This window comes from Ranitomeya variabilis, chromosome 1, assembly GCF_051348905.1.
Source record: "Ranitomeya variabilis isolate aRanVar5 chromosome 1, aRanVar5.hap1, whole genome shotgun sequence".
Taxonomy (NCBI): Eukaryota; Metazoa; Chordata; class Amphibia; order Anura; family Dendrobatidae; genus Ranitomeya; species Ranitomeya variabilis.
Window position 1 is genome coordinate 1,074,373,259 of NC_135232.1, and position 17,255 is coordinate 1,074,390,513.

Sequence of the window (17,255 nt, forward strand, 5' to 3'; positions counted from 1 at the left end):
AACAATAGGCTCATGATGGCAGTTTCACAGCGGTTACATGGATACACGGGCAGGCAGCTTGGTGGTGAGTGGAGGAGTATTTAAAGTAGGGACCGCAGACAGGCTATCAAAGGCCTAAAATAACAAACAATAGGCTCATGGCAGTTTCACAGCGGTTACATGGATACACGGGCAGGCAGCTTGGTGGTGGTGAGTGGAGGAGTATTTAAAGTAGGGACCGCAGACAGGCTTCAAAGGCCTAACATAAGAAAATGGGCTGGCTGTAGGCACTTTATAATTGGTTCCAGGGGTACACGGGCAGCAGTGGTCTGGTCAGTGGAGGAGTATTTAAAGTAGGGACCGCAGACAGGCTATCAAAGGCCTAACATAACAAACAATAGGCTCATGATGGCAGTTTCACAGCGGTTACATGGATACACGGGCAGGCAGCTTGGTGGTGAGTGGAGGAGTATTTAAAGTAGGGACCGCAGACAGGCTATCAAAGGCCTAACATAAGAAAATGGGCTGGCTGTAGGCACTTTATAATTGGTTCCAGGGGTACACGGGCAGCAGTGGTCTGGTCAGTGGAGGAGTATTTAAAGTAGGGACCGCAGACAGGCTATCAAAGGCCTAACATAACAAACAATAGGCTCATGGCAGTTTCACAGCGGTTACATGGATACACGGGCAGGCAGCTTGGTGGTCAGTGGAGGAGTATTTAAAGTAGGGACCGCAGACAGGCTATCAAAGGCCTAAAATAACAAACAATAGGCTCATGGCAGTTTTACAGCGGTTACATGGATACACAGGCAGCTTGGTGGTGAGTGGAGGAGTAGTGCAAGGAGTGTCTGTCCCAGTACTCCCAAAATATAAATAGATGTTAATGTCTCGCAAAACAACCAAAACAAAAAAAAAAGGTGGCATACTTAGGTACAGGGGTGGGCTCATCTACTGAGTTTCTGACATTGTAATTTGGCAGTAACTATTTAATGGTGCCAATATAGGACACAGACACAGACTACTTTAAGTTGCATCATAGATGTCTACAAATTTGTATTGTCAGTGCCAGACATTGAATGATGTCAGCGAATAGACTAAAGATTGGTGGAGCTGTGCGACATAATTTTGCACGTGGTAGAGCACATTTTGAGCTGGGGTAGGGGGGAACTCTCTTGAGGCCGGCGGGACCGCCCCAGGGCCCCTCATGTTACAACGGTGTGTCTGACGTTGGGTGCGCACCACCACCGCCAGAGACACTACATTGTACTATGAGGGACCCAGTAGCAATGCCGTCAACCAAAAGCGAGCACACCCACCTCTTCAGACAAACAGCAGTCTCACGGGTGCTTGCGCCAAGTCGCGATACCACGGCCCCGTGTGGGGAGTTTTGCCATTTAGGGAGGTGTAAACATGTCGTATGCTGTACAATCAGCTGCAGCAAATTAGACATTAGAAAAGTAATTCACAGGCAAGAGCTTTTCATAGGAAAGCTAGGTGTCGGCCGGGCAAGGTGGGGCAAAAGATTTCGAAATCCAGTTGTGGTTCATTTTAATGAATGTTAGATCGTCAACATTTTGGGTAGCCAGACGAGTCCTTTTTTCGGTTAATATTGAACCTGCAGCACTGAATACTCTTTCTGATAGGACACTTGCTGCCGGGCAAGCAAGCTCCTGCAATGCATATTCTGCCAATTCTGGCCAGGTGTCTAATTTGGAGGCCCAGTAATCAAATGGGAATGACGGTTGAGGGAGAACATCGATAAGGGATGAAAAATAGTTAGTAACCATACTGGACAAATGTTGTCTCCTGTCACTTTCAATTGATGCAGCAGTACCTGTCCTGTCTGCGGTCATAGCAAAATCACTCCACAACCTGGTCAGAAAACCCCTCTGTCCAACGCCACTTCTGATGTGTGCACCCCTAACACTCCTAGTCTGCTGCCCCCTGGAGCTTGTGTGAGAACGATCACGTGCGCTGTGTGCTGGGAATGCCTGAAGCAAACGGTCAACAAGAGTTGATTGTTTGGTTGCTAATATTAGTTCCAAGTTCTCATGTGGCATAATATTTTGCAATTTGCCTTTATAGCGTGGATCAAGGAGGCAGGCCAACCAGTAATCGTCATCGTTCATCATTTTCGTAATGCGTGTGTCCCTTTTTAGGATACGTAAGGCATAATCCGCCATGTGGGCCAAAGTTCCAGTTGTCAAATCTCCGGTTGTGATTGGTTGAGGGGCAGTTGCAGGCAAATCTACGTCACTTGTGTCCCTCAAAAAACCAGAACCCGGCCGTGACACGCAACCAATTTCCTGTGCCCCCGTGAAAGTTTCCGCATTAAAAATATACTCATCCCCATCATCCTCCTCGTCCTCCACCTCCTCTTCGCCCGCTACCTCGTCCTGTACACTGCCCTGACCAGACAATGGCTGACTGTCATCAAGGCTTCCCTCTTCCTCTGGTGCAGACGCCTGCTCCTTTATGTGCGTCAAACTTTGCATCAGCAGACGCATTAGGGGGATGCTCATGCTTATTACGGCGTTGTCTGCACTAACCAGCCGTGTGCATTCCTCAAAACACTGAAGGACTTGACACATGTCTTGTATCTTCGACCACTGCACACCTGACAACTCCATGTCTGCCATCCTACTGCCTGCCCGTGTATCCTCCCACAAATAAATAACAGCACGCCTCTGTTCGCACAGTCTCTGAAGCATGTGCAGTGTTGAGTTCCACCTTGTTGCAACGTCTATGATTAGGCGATGCTGGGGAAGGTTCAAAGACCGCTGATAGGTCTGCATACGGCTGGCGTGTACAGGCGAACGTCGGATATGTGAGCAAAGTGCACGCACTTTGAGGAGCAGGTCGGAGAACCCAGGATAAGTTTTCAATAAGCACTGCACCACCAGGTTTAAGGTGTGAGCCAGGCAAGGAATGTGTTTCAGTTGGGAAAGGGAGATGGCAGCCATGAAATTCCTTCCGTTATCACTCACTACCTTGCCTGCCTCAAGATCTACTGTGCCCAGCCACGACTGCGTTTCTTGTTGCAAGAACTCGGACAGAACTTCCGCGGTGTGTCTGTTGTCGCCCAAACACTTCATAGCCAATACAGCCTGCTGACGCTTGGCAGTAGCTGGCCCATAATGGGACAACTGGTGTGCAACAGTGTCATCTGCCGATGGAGTGGTTGGCCGACTGCGTTCTGTGGAAGAGCTGTAGCTTCTGCAGGAGGACGAGGAGGAGGAGGAGGGGGTGCGAACGCCTACAGCCAACTGTTTCCTAGACCGTGGGCTAGGCACAACTGTCCCTAAATTGATGTCGCCTGTGGACCCTGCATCCACCACATTCACCCAGTGTGCCGTGATGGACACATAACGTCCCTGGCCATGCCTACTGGTCCATGCATCTGTAGTCAGGTGCACCTTTGTACTCACAGATTGCCTAAGTGCATGGACGATGCGCTGTTTAACATGCTGGTGCAGGGCTGGGATGGCTTTTCTGGAAAAAAAGTGTCGACTAGGTAGCTCGTATCGTGGTTCAGCGTACTCCATCAGGGCTTTAAAAGCTTCGCTTTCAACTAAACGGTAGGGCATCATCTCTAACGAGATTAGTCTAGCTATGTGGGCGTTAAAACCCTGTGTACGCGGATGCGAGGATAAGTACTTCCTTTTTCTAACCAGAGTCTCATGTAGGGTGAGCTGGACTGGAGAGCAGGAGATCGTGGAACTTTCGGGTGTGCCGGTGTACATGGCAGACTGAGAGACGGTTGGAGACGGTATTGTTTCCGCCGGTGCCCTAGATGCAATATTTCCTCCTACTAAACTGGTGATTCCCTGACCCTGACTGCTTTTGGCTGGCAAAGAAACCTGCACAGATACTGCCGGTGGTGCGGAAAATGGTGGCCTTACAGTGACGGAAGGGATGTTGCGTTGCTGACTAGCTTCATTGGCCGAGGGTGCTACAACCTTAAGGGACGTTTGGTAGTTAGTCCAGGCTTGAAAATGCATGGTGGTTAAGTGTCTATGCATGCAACTAGTATTTAGACTTTTCAGATTCTGACCTCTGCTTAAGCTAGTTGAACATTTTTGACAGATGACTTTGCGCTGATCAGTTGGATGTTGTTTAAAAAAATGCCAGACTGCACTCTTCCTAGACTCGGATCCCTTTTCAGGGATTGCAGACTGAGCTTTAACCGGATGGCCACGCTGTCCTCCAACAGGTTTTGGCTTTGACACGCGTTTTGGGCCAGATACGGGCCCGGCAGATGGAACCTGTTGCGATGTTGATGCCTGCTGCGGCCCCTCCTCCACCTCCGCTTCTGAACTACTGCCGCCTGCACCCTGTTCCCCCAATGGCTGCCAATCGGGGTCAATAACTGGGTCATCTATTACCTCCTCTTCGAGCTCGTGTGCAACTTCGTCTGTGTCACTGTGTCGGTCGGTGGTATAGCGTTCGTGGCGGGGCAACATAGTCTCATCAGGGTCTGATTGTGGATCTGTACCCTGAGAGGGCAATGTGGTGGTCTGAGTCAAAGGAGCAGCATAGTACTCTGGCTGTGGCTGTGCATCAGTGCACTCCATGTCAGAATCTACTTGTAATGGGCATGGCCTGTTAAATGTTTCACTTTCTAAGCCAGGGACGGTATGTGTAAAGAGCTCCATGGAGTGACCCGTTGTGTCGCCTGCTGCATCCTTCTCTCTTGTTGTAGTTTTTGCTGAGGAGGACAAGGAAGCGACTTGTCCCTGACCGTGAACATCCACAAGCGACGCGCTGCTTTTACATTTACCAGTTTCGGAAGAGGAGGCAAAAGAGCTAGAGGCTGAGTCTGCAATGTAAGCCAAAACTTGCTGTTGCTGCTCAGCCTTTAAAAGCGGTTTTCCTACTCCCAGAAAAGAGAGCGTTCGAGGCCTTGTGTAGCCTGACGACGAAACTGGCTCCACAGCTCCAGACTTAGGTGGAATATTTTTATCCCCACGACCACCTGATGCTCCACTACCACTACCATCATTACCAGCTGACAATGAACGCCCACGACGACCTCTTGCACCAGACTTCCTCATTGTTTAAAAATCGTAACCAAACTAACTTTATTTGTTGCTGTCAAACAACTTACACGGTGAGCTATAACTTCAGTATGATTTCAATATCCCTTAACAGGTTGGTGAGACCACAAGGAAAATCAGGCACAATGTTACACACTCTGTTTTCTGTGACACCAAATCACAGAGATGACACACACGCAGGACTGTCACTCAAGCACTAATGTCAATATTAATCTCCCACCTAATTTATTTTTTTTTTTTTCTCTGTGAGACTTTAGAAACCAAATAATATTTAAAAAAAAAACAAAAAAACAAGGCTTTCTATGGCCCACTGAATGAGAGATGGCACGCACAGGAGTGGCACACAAGCCCTGACTGAGGCCAATATTTTTCTCCCACTGATTGATGTAGTGTTTTTGTGTTGAGGTTGATTTTAAAACACAAATGAAGGAAAAAAATAAAAAGGCTTTCTATGGCCCACAATTAGAGAGAGAGGTGGCACACCCAGGAGTCAAGACTGGCACACAAGCTGAAATGGCAATATTACTCTCCCACTGTTTTTTTATGTATTTTTTTTTTATTTTCAGGGAGACTTTAGAAACCAAATAATATTTAAAAAAAAAAAAAAAAACAAGGCTTTCTATGGCCCACTGAATGAGAGGGACAGAGGTGGCACACCCAGGAGTCAAGACTGGCACACAAGCTGAAATGGCAATATTACTCTCCCACTGTTTTTTTATGTATTTTTTTTTTTTATTTTCAGGGAGACTTTAGAAACCAAATAATATTAAAAAAACCAAAAAATAAATAGGCTTTCTATGGCCCACTGAATGAAAGGGAGAGAGGTGGCACACCCAGGAGTCAAGACTGGCACACAAGCTGAAAGGGCAATATTACTCTCCCACTGTTTTTTTATGTATTTTTTTTTTTTATTTTCAGGGAGACTTTAGAAACCAAATAATATTAAAAAACCCAAAAAATAAATAGGCTTTCTATGGCCCACAATTAGAGAGAGAGGTGGCACACCCAGGAGTCAAGACTGGCACACAAGCTGAAATGGCAATATTACTCTCCCACTGTTTTTTTATGTTTTTTTTTTTTATTTTCAGGGAGACTTTAGAAACCAAATAATATTAAAAAAAAAACAAAAAAACAAGGCTTTCTATGGCCCACTGAATGAGAGGGAGAGAGGTGGCACACCCAGGAGTCAAGACTGGCACACAAGCTGAAATGGCAATATTACTCTCCCACTGTTTTTTTATGTATTTTTTTTTTTTATTTTCAGGGAGACTTTAGAAACCAAATAATATTAAAAAAACCAAAAAATAAATAGGCTTTCTATGGCCCACTGAATGAAAGGGAGAGAGGTGGCACACCCAGGAGTCAAGACTGGCACACAAGCTGAAAGGGCAATATTACTCTCCCACTGTTTTTTTATGTATTTTTTTTTTTTATTTTCAGGGAGACTTTAGAAACCAAATAATATTAAAAAAACCAAAAAATAAATAGGCTTTCTATGGCCCACAATTAGAGAGAGAGGTGGCACACCCAGGAGTCAAGACTGGCACACAAGCTGAAATGGCAATATTACTCTCCCACTGTTTTTTTATGTTTTTTTTTTTTATTTTCAGGGAGACTTTAGAAACCAAATAATATTAAAAAAAAAACAAAAAAACAAGGCTTTCTATGGCCCACTGAATGAGAGGGAGAGAGGTGGCACACCCAGGAGTCAAGACTGGCACACAAGCTGAAATGGCAATATTACTCTCCCACTGTTTTTTTATGTATTTTTTTTTTTTATTTTCAGGGAGACTTTAGAAACCAAATAATATTAAAAAAACCAAAAAATAAATAGGCTTTCTATGGCCCACTGAATGAAAGGGAGAGAGGTGGCACACCCAGGAGTCAAGACTGGCACACAAGCTGAAAGGGCAATATTACTCTCCCACTGTTTTTTTATGTTTTTTTTTTTTATTTTCAGGGAGACTTTAGAAACCAAATAATATTAAAAAAAAAACAAAAAAACAAGGCTTTCTATGGCCCACTGAATGAGAGGGAGAGAGGTGGCACACCCAGGAGTCAAGACTGGCACACAAGCTGAAATGGCAATATTACTCTCCCACTGTTTTTTTATGTATTTTTTTTTTTTATTTTCAGGGAGACTTTAGAAACCAAATAATATTAAAAAAACCAAAAAATAAATAGGCTTTCTATGGCCCACTGAATGAAAGGGAGAGAGGTGGCACACCCAGGAGTCAAGACTGGCACACAAGCTGAAAGGGCAATATTACTCTCCCACTGTTTTTTTATGTATTTTTTTTTTTTATTTTCAGGGAGACTTTAGAAACCAAATAATATTAAAAAAACCAAAAAATAAATAGGCTTTCTATGGCCCACAATTAGAGAGAGAGGTGGCACACCCAGGAGTCAAGACTGGCACACAAGCTGAAATGGCAATATTACTCTCCCACTGTTTTTTTATGTTTTTTTTTTTTATTTTCAGGGAGACTTTAGAAACCAAATAATATTAAAAAAAAAACAAAAAAACAAGGCTTTCTATGGCCCACTGAATGAGAGGGAGAGAGGTGGCACACCCAGGAGTCAAGACTGGCACACAAGCTGAAATGGCAATATTACTCTCCCACTGTTTTTTTATGTATTTTTTTTTTTTATTTTCAGGGAGACTTTAGAAACCAAATAATATTAAAAAAACCAAAAAATAAATAGGCTTTCTATGGCCCACTGAATGAAAGGGAGAGAGGTGGCACACCCAGGAGTCAAGACTGGCACACAAGCTGAAAGGGCAATATTACTCTCCCACTGTTTTTTTATGTATTTTTTTTTTTTATTTTCAGGGAGACTTTAGAAACCAAATAATATTAAAAAAACCAAAAAATAAATAGGCTTTCTATGGCCCACAATTAGAGAGAGAGGTGGCACACCCAGGAGTCAAGACTGGCACACAAGCTGAAATGGCAATATTACTCTCCCACTGTTTTTTTATGTTTTTTTTTTTTATTTTCAGGGAGACTTTAGAAACCAAATAATATTAAAAAAAAAACAAAAAAACAAGGCTTTCTATGGCCCACTGAATGAGAGGGAGAGAGGTGGCACACCCAGGAGTCAAGACTGGCACACAAGCTGAAATGGCAATATTACTCTCCCACTGTTTTTTTATGTATTTTTTTTTTTTATTTTCAGGGAGACTTTAGAAACCAAATAATATTAAAAAAACCAAAAAATAAATAGGCTTTCTATGGCCCACTGAATGAAAGGGAGAGAGGTGGCACACCCAGGAGTCAAGACTGGCACACAAGCTGAAAGGGCAATATTACTCTCCCACTGTTTTTTTATGTTTTTGTTTTTTTTTCAGGGAGACTTTAGAAACCAAATAATATTAAAAAAAAAAAAAAAAAAAAAAATAGGCTTGCTATAGCCCACTGAATGAGAGATAGCACACACAGCAGTGGCACACAAGCCCTGACTGAGGCCAATATTTTTCTCCCACTGATTGATGTAGTGTTTTTGTGTTGAGGTAGATTTTAGAACACAAATCACGGAAAAAATAAATAGGCTTTCTATGGCCCACTGAATGAAAGGGAGAGAGGTGGCACACCCAGGAGTCAAGACTGGCACACAAGCTGAAAGGGCAATATTACTCTCCCACTGTTTTTTTATGTATTTTTTGTTTTTTCAGGGAGACTTTAGAAACCCAATAATATTTAAAAAAAAAAATAAATAGGCTTTCTATGGCCCACTGAATGAGAGGGAGAGAGGTGGCACACCCAGGAGTCAAGACTGGCACACAAGCTGAAAGGGCAATATTATTCTCCCACTGTTTTTTTAGGTTTTTTTTTTTTTTTTCAGGGAGAATTAGAAACCAAATAATATTAAAAAAAAAAAAAAAAAATAGGCTTGCTATAGCCCACTGAATGAGAGATAGCACACACAGCAGTGGCACACAAGCCCTGACTGAGGCCAATATTTTTCTCCCACTGATTGATGTACTGTTTTTGTGTTGAGGTAGATTTTAGAACACAAATCACGGAAAAAATAAATAGGCTTTCTATGGCCCACTCAGTGAGAGATGGCACACACAGGGATGGCACTGTAGCAGAAATGCCAATCTTAATCTCCCACAAAAAAAAAAAACAAAACAAAAAAAAAAACTGTCCTACAATTACTATCTCCCTGCAGTAATGTAAGCCAGGTATGGCAGGCAGCAATAGGAGTGGACTGATGCACAAATTAAATAAAAAGTGTGGAAAAACAGAAAAGATAGCTGTGCAGAAAGGAAGGAACAAGAGGATATGTGCTTTGAAAAAAGCAGTTGGTTTCCACAGTGGCGTACACACAGCAATACAGCTATCACGGAGCCTTCTAGGGCAGCCCAATGAGCTACAGCGCTGAGGGGAAAAAAAAAAAAAAATAGCTTCCACAGTCCCTGCACACCGAAGGTGGTGTTGGACAGTGGAAATCGCTGCAGCACAAGCGGTTTGGTGGTTAGTGGACCCTGCCTAACGCTCTCCCTGCTTCTGATGAAGCGGCAGCAACCTGTCCCTAAGCTCAGATCAGCAGCAGTAAGATGGCGGTCGGCGGGAACGCCCCTTTATAGCCCCTGTGACGCCGCAGACAGCAAGCCAATCACTGCAATGCCCTTCTCTAAGATGGTGGGGACCAGGATCTATGTCATCACGCTGCCCACACTCTGCGTTCACCTTCATTGGCTGAGAAATGGCGCTTTTCGCGTCATTGAAACGCGACTTTGGCGCGAAAGTCGCGTACCGCATGGCCGACAAGCACAGGGGTCGGATCGGGTTTCATGAGACGCCGACTTAGCCAAAAGTCGGCGACTTTTGAAAATGATCGACCCGTTTCGCTCAACCCTAGTATCCAGGTGTTAGAATGGCCAAGTCAAAGTCCAGATCTCAATCCAATCGAGAATCTTTGGAAAGAGCTGAAAACTGCTGTTCACAAACGATCTCCATCAAACCTCACTGAGCTCGAGCTGCTTGCCAAGGAAGAAAGGGCAAGAATTTCAGTCTCTCAATGTAAAAATATGATAGAGACATACCCCAAGAGACTTGCAGCTGTGATCGCATCAAAAGGTGGCGCAACAAAGTATTAAGTTAAAGGGGCCAAATAAAATATTGCACGCCCCACTTTTCAGTTTTTGATTTCCCACAAAAAATTTAAAATAACCAATAAATTTTGTTCAACTTCACAATTGTGTTACACTTCTTGTTGATTCTTCACCAAAAATTTACATTTGGTATCTTTATGTTTGAAGCATGATATGTGGGAAAAGGTTGAAAAGTTCCAGGGAGCCGAGTACTTTCGCAAGGCACTGTAAACCAAAAGATCACTCGTGTTGTAATTTTGTTCATGACACAATTCTACATTGAACAAAGCAGCAGCATATCAATTTGATGATGGCAATCCCAATTGATTGAGAACATGGATAAGAAAGGGCAAGTGAAATAAGTATGTTGGCACATTACCTTTAAGTGGCTGCGACACCCCTATGTGTGTTTCACGTTTGGCTTTTTCTAAGGGGAAAAAGCTAAAAGCAAAACGCACGTCGGGGTGTTGCAGCCACTTAAAGGTAATGTGACAACATACTTATTTCACTTGCCCTTTCCTATTCATGTCCTTTTGACTCTTTCACCTATTTACACATATGTTTTACACCACATTCTCGCTAATTCATTCTGTCCTTGTCTATGTTGCTGCTCTTATATGGACATGTTTAGTCCCAGTACATAATACCATCTTTGATAAGGGCATGACCACAATTTCAGTCATCTGTCATATTTTTTAAAGTGTTATGTGAATCTTTTTACCTCTTACAAAGCTAAACTGTTTGGTCTATATGTATTTTTTTCTTGGAAGTTATTTTTAACTCCTTACGTACACAGATACATTTCATTCCACTTATACACTCACCGGCCACTTTATTAGGTACACCATGCTAGTAACGGGTTGGACCCCCTTTTGCCTTCAGAACTGCCTCAATTCTTCGTGGCATAGATTCAACAAGGTGCTGGAAGCATTCCTCAGAGATTTTGGTCCATATTGACATGATGGCATCACACAGTTGCCGCAGATTTGTTGGCTGCACATCCCAAAGATGCTCCATACAAGGCAGGATGGATCCATGCTTTCATGTTGTTTACGCCAAATTCTGACCCTACCATCCGAATGTCGCAGCAGAAATCGAGACTCATCAGACCAAGCAACGTTTTTCCAATCTTCTACTGTCCAATTTCGATGAGCTTGTACAAATTGTAGCCTCAGTTTCCTGTTCTTAGCTGAAAGGAGTGGTACCCGGTGTGGTCTTCTGCTGCTGTAGCCCATCTGCCTCAAAGTTCGACGCACTGTGTGTTCAGAGATGCTCTTAGGCCTACCTTGGTTGTAACGGGTGGTGATTTGAGTCACTGTTGCCTTTCTATCAGCTCGAACCAGTCTGCCCATTCTCCTCTGACCTCTGGCATCAACAAGGCATTTCCGCCCACAGAACTGCCGCTCACTGGATTTTTTTTCTTTTTCGGACCATTCTCTGTAAACCCTAGAGATGGTTGTGCGTGAAAATCCCAGTAGATCAGCAGTTTCTGAAATACTCAGACCAGCCCTTCTGGCACCAACAACCATGCCACGTTCAAAGGCACTCAAATAACCTTTCTTCCCCATACTGATGCTCGGTTTGAACTGCAGGAGATTGTCTTGACCATGTCTACATGCCTAAATGCACTGAGTTGCCGCCATGTGATTGGCTGATTAGAAATTAAGTGTTAACAAGAAGTTGGACAGGTGTACCTAATAAAGTGGCCAGTGAGTGTATATTCGACATATTACCCTCTCATAGTGGCTTATTTTGCATTTGTTGTCCCTAAATAATTACTTTTTAATTATTTTTTAATTAATTGTTTCAATAAAATTTAGTAATTTTATGCCATATAGCTTCCTATTCTTCTCTTTGATTTGCATTTTAATATCTAATTATTAAATAATATTTCTTGTCTATTGCTTAAAATACCTATTATTTGTCTACCAGTTGTGCGACTGGCGCAATCCGGGGACAGACAATCTTAAGTGACAATTTAGCAGGGGCAATAATCTTCATTAGGCCGGGGTCACACTGGCATCTGATGCGAGCAGGAGCCGTGTGTCATGCTACTGTGCTCAGAGGCTCTTGCACAGAGAGAATCGGAGCACAGCTGCGGAGGAGGCAGAGAAACAAATTTCTCTATCTCATCCATGGGCGGCGTTGGTGTATATCGCACAGCACTCGGATGATATCTAAGTGATGTGCGCTGTGTCACTCGCACCCATACAGTTATACGGGTGCGAGTGCGCCAAGACTCGGCCGAGAATCGGTGACAATTGCAGCATGCTGCGATTTCACTCACACGTATAATGCGGGTGAGAAAAAAAATGGTGATGGGAGCTGCCCCATAGATTAACAGCAGTTCAAGTACCATGAGATGTTTTATCGCATAGCACTCATCCGTATTCCTTGCTAGTGTGACTCCGGACTTACTCCGCATTTGGAGTATGTCAGCAAGGTGATCTAAAAATAATTTATTTTTCCATTGTTTTAACAAATATTGTATCTTTATCTAGCAGTTGTGCGACTGGTGCTATCTGGGTAGAGCTAATCTTATGTGACAATTTAGCAGGGGCAATAATATTCATTACTCTGCATTTGAAGTGTGTCAGCAAAGGCGATCTAAAAAAATCATAATATGCTATTGGTTTAAAAAATACAGTATCTTTATCTAGGAGTGGTGTGACTGGCACAATCTGGCTAGAGATAATATTACTTGCCAATTTAGCAGGGGCAATAATCTTCATTACTGCACATTTGGAGTGTGTCAGCAAGGCGATTGAAAAAAATCATAATTTTCTATTGGTTTAAAAAATAGGGTTTCTTTATCTAGCAGTTGTGCGACTGGCACAATCTGGGAAGAGATAAACTTATGTGACAATTTAACAGGGGCAACAATCTTCATTATTCTTTATTTGGAGTGTGTCAGCAAGGTGATTGAAAAAAATCATAATTTTCTATTAGTTTTAAAAATGCAGAATCTTTATCTAGCAGTTGTGCGACTGGTGAAAATCAAGAAGAGATAATCTTACATGACAATTTAGCAGCAGCAATAATCTTTATTACTTCACATTTGGAGTGTATCAGCAAGTTGATTGAAAATAACATAATTTTCTATTTGTTTAAAAATAGCGTATCCTTATCTAGAAGTTGTGCGACTGGCGCAAAGCCTGCAGAGATACACAAATGTGACTATTTAACTGCAATTTAGTTCAGTCTGCTGTTGGCGTGTATAATCAAGCTATGAGCTCCAAAAATATAGCCACACATTGCTAGATACAGTGAATTTGTACATAAGACCTTTGTAAAAGTACCTGTGAAAAACAGTCAGTATTGTTTTTTTCATAAGCATATTGCATTCAATATGAGAAAGGATGACATTAAGGGATGTGGATGTGGTGGTGCCCACCAAGGCCATGTGACAGATCTGAAGGTTACTGTATCTCATTCTAGGTTCCTGTCAAAATTTGATCAGCACACTACACCACTTACAAACCTATAAAAGTGTGAGGAAGACAAAGGCTACAGAGTGTTGACAAGCAGCGCCACAAAGTCTTCCACACGGTCCAGTCTCAGTACAGAAGAGACTGGGCCTCTGAATCCTCAACCTGATCCTTCTTCTTCACACCATCAAGAGTCCCAGGAAACATATTGTTAGGGCTGGCGGAACGCACCGAATAAATATAAAGATAATAAAAGGTGCGTTCACAGCCCGGGTCCACCGTGCAGAGATGGAACCTGCTGCTAGGTAATGGCGACACTATATGGCGGTACTACACCGGACAAAACTCGGGTTCCGTCACCCAGTATGAATTGATGCGAACTCTGTTGCTTCACAGAGTCACAGGGAGACTAAGGAAATGCTGTGCCCTGTTAGCAGACACAGGGTGCAGCAGATGAACGCTAGTGGGATCCCTGAAATTCACCCCCACTATGCTAGTGATTGATCCTGCTCTGACACTCAGTGGCTTTTGAGCCCACGCCTGAGGACACCCTGAGTCAGATGCTGAGAACAAGTGGGAGTTCCCACCCTACACTGACTGGTTGTCAGGACTAATTAAAGATTATTGCAGAGTGCGTACAGCGCCGCTCTGGTGGACGCCACTAACCACCCTTACAAGGGTTTGGAAAGTGGTCTAATTGCGCACTGCCCCGCACTGGCAGTCACTGGTTAGGCACATTAAGGATCGTGCTCTTGTGCTATGGATAGCACTGTCAGGCGATAGGTAGCTCCAACATTCACAAACATTCAACAACTCTAGGAATGGGAATGATTAAGGAGCAATCACCAGAACAGGCATACAGCCACACACACAATTACAGGTTAATACTAGCCCATGGCTGTGCGGCCATGTGAACCTTTTATAGCTGAAGCACTCTAGGACCTTCCTAGTGGTCAAATAGGAGATGCCACAGGACCTGAGCATGTGACCCCCGACTTCCAATGAGATGTTGTCCATTGGGCATGCTCAGAAGAAGAAAAGCAGGACAGTCCCAGGAGCACCTGCTCACCGCTGATCAGTGCAGGTTACAATGACTGAGCCTGGAAGGACCGCAGTAACCAAATGCACAGTATCTGCCTGAGCCAGGTGCTGGGACCAATGTCTCTGCTGAGCAGGCTGCGGCCGCTGGAGGAGAATGAGAGACCACAGCAGAGGTGGTTCGAGATTCCACCTGTGCAGCGGTCGGAACTCGACACCTAACAATGAACCGAGTGATTCCTATTGCTCAGGTTCTTGTTTTGAGGTTCAAGTGTAGCGCCCCTGAGGGTCCAGTCGCCACAGAGGTACTGCACCTGAGCCTGAGGTGTGGTACTCCGCTCGTGGGTAAGGAAGGGGGCACTATCCAGGACCCACCCACTAGCATCTAACACCACACCACTCCTGGACTGGGGATCAGGGGGGAACCTGTAAAGGGAGGCCCCTATCTCAGGCTGGAGGGGGGACTAGGAAGAGGGTGTGGACATGGTCGATGATGAGACAACTGATCCAACTTGGCACATTGACACACCAAACGAGCACAGCAGTGAAGAAAGGTTGGATCTGTAGCAACAAAACAGTCAAGAAGAGGTAGTTGTTTGCCCAGAGGAAAATCCTGGTCAACTGTTCCACAGAACCCCCGCACTTGGCTATACAACAGGCCAAGAGTGTTTTTTTCCCCTTTATGGCAGTTTTTTTTTAAGTCCTTGAGATCAATCAACTGTAATTTACAGTATCTGCCAAACCAAGCTAAGAAGAATAAAGAACACTGCCAACCTGAGCACCACTAGCATTTAAAAGCACATGGCAGCCAAGCACCCCAGTAGGTGGGTGGAACGCCTGGGTACAAAACTGTGTATGATGGTGAAACCACCGCACCTTCCACTATGTTACGGCCTTCCCAATCTGCTGACCATGAAGCAGCACTCCATTGACCCTGCCCTCGACTTTACTAGAAAGTAGAAATATCCATCCATCCACCCACAGACCCAAATGCTAAACATCCACGTTGCAAAATTGATAGCCGTGGAAATGTTGCCATTTTGACTTATTCCGCGACCTCTTGGCGATGGCAGCCCCATGGTACTGGATTCCCATCCGACACTATTTTTCCCGGAGTGCTGTCCCCGCATTACATAAGCAAGTGTTGCACATTGTCAGTAGTGCTCTGACCAACGCAGTAACAGGGAAGGTCCACCTAACCACAGACACATGGATAAGTTCTTGAGGACAGGGATGCTACATTTCCCTGATGGCTCACTGGGTTAACCTGGTGGAGTCTAGAACAGAGTCAGAAGCTGGGACATCACACATCTTACCCACACCAAGAATAGCGGGCCAAACTTTCATCAGAATTTCTGTCTCCTCGTATTCCACTTCCTGTCTCTCCTCCTCCTCCTGCTCACCTTCAGCAGAACTAGCCTCCCCATTACTCCCCTGCTAGGACATTTGCAGCACTGCCTTGGCAAAGTGGCAGCACGCTCTGCTGAAGATCATCTGTTTAGGTGATAAAGCTCACAACACAGCCGAGCTGATGAAAGGGATAAAAGAAAAGACCAGCCTTTAATTCCAAGAATTCCAGGGTATCTTAAAGATACCTCAACAGTTCTAAAGGTTTTTGATACTTTTCAATGGTGTCACAATTATTCTTTTGTAACTTGTGATGTCACAAATTTATATTCATGCATTCCCCACTCTCTGGCCATGACAGCGATTGAACACCATTTAAACAAGTACAGTAGTTATTCAGATTCATTGAAATGGTTCATTCTTGCATCACTACATTATTTACTTAAGCATAATTTTTTAATGTTTCAGAATGAGTACTTTATTCAGACCATGGGTGCTCCTATGGGGTCTAAATTCTCTCCATTTTTAGCTGTTTTATTTATGGCATGGTAGGAAGAAATCTATATATTCACAGATGATAATTCATTCCTCCCATACCTTAATTGGTAAGGGAGATTTGTGGATGATATTTTGCTAATTTGGCAAGGGGGTGTGACTAATCTTCCTGATTTTATCTTCTATTTGAATGATAACAAATGTAACCTGCGTTTCACTGGCGGCATTCCATCGGATAAGGTTTCATTTTTGGATGTGCTCCTCACAGGTAGTAACACAACACATAGAGTTAATACTTCCCTCTACAGAAAAGACAATTCTGGTAATACGATCCTGATGTCTTCAAGTGCACACCCTCGTCACACCATTCATGCCATTCCTAGGGGTGAGCTCACGAGAGTGAGAAGAATTTGCTCCAGTGAGGAAAATTTCCACAAGGAGAGTCGTGTCATTTGTAATAGATTACTTGATAGGGGATATAAACAATCTAACATAAAACATGCATTCAAACATGTTTCCAAAATTTCACATGCTGATTTACTATATTCTGAAAATGAAAATGCAAGTGCCGCTTCTGAAACGCAGATTACTTTTTCTACTGCCTACAGCAGTCAATATAATAAAATCAGACAGATCATTCTTAAATATCTTCCTGTAGTTAATCAAGACAAATCCTTGTGTACAATTCTTCAAAATGGATGCAGAGTAGTGGCTAGGAGAGGTTGCACACTGGGAAATATATTCTATCTCCCAGTATGGTGCGCCAGAAAAAAAACTCCCACATCATGGTTATCAATAAAAGGATTTTTC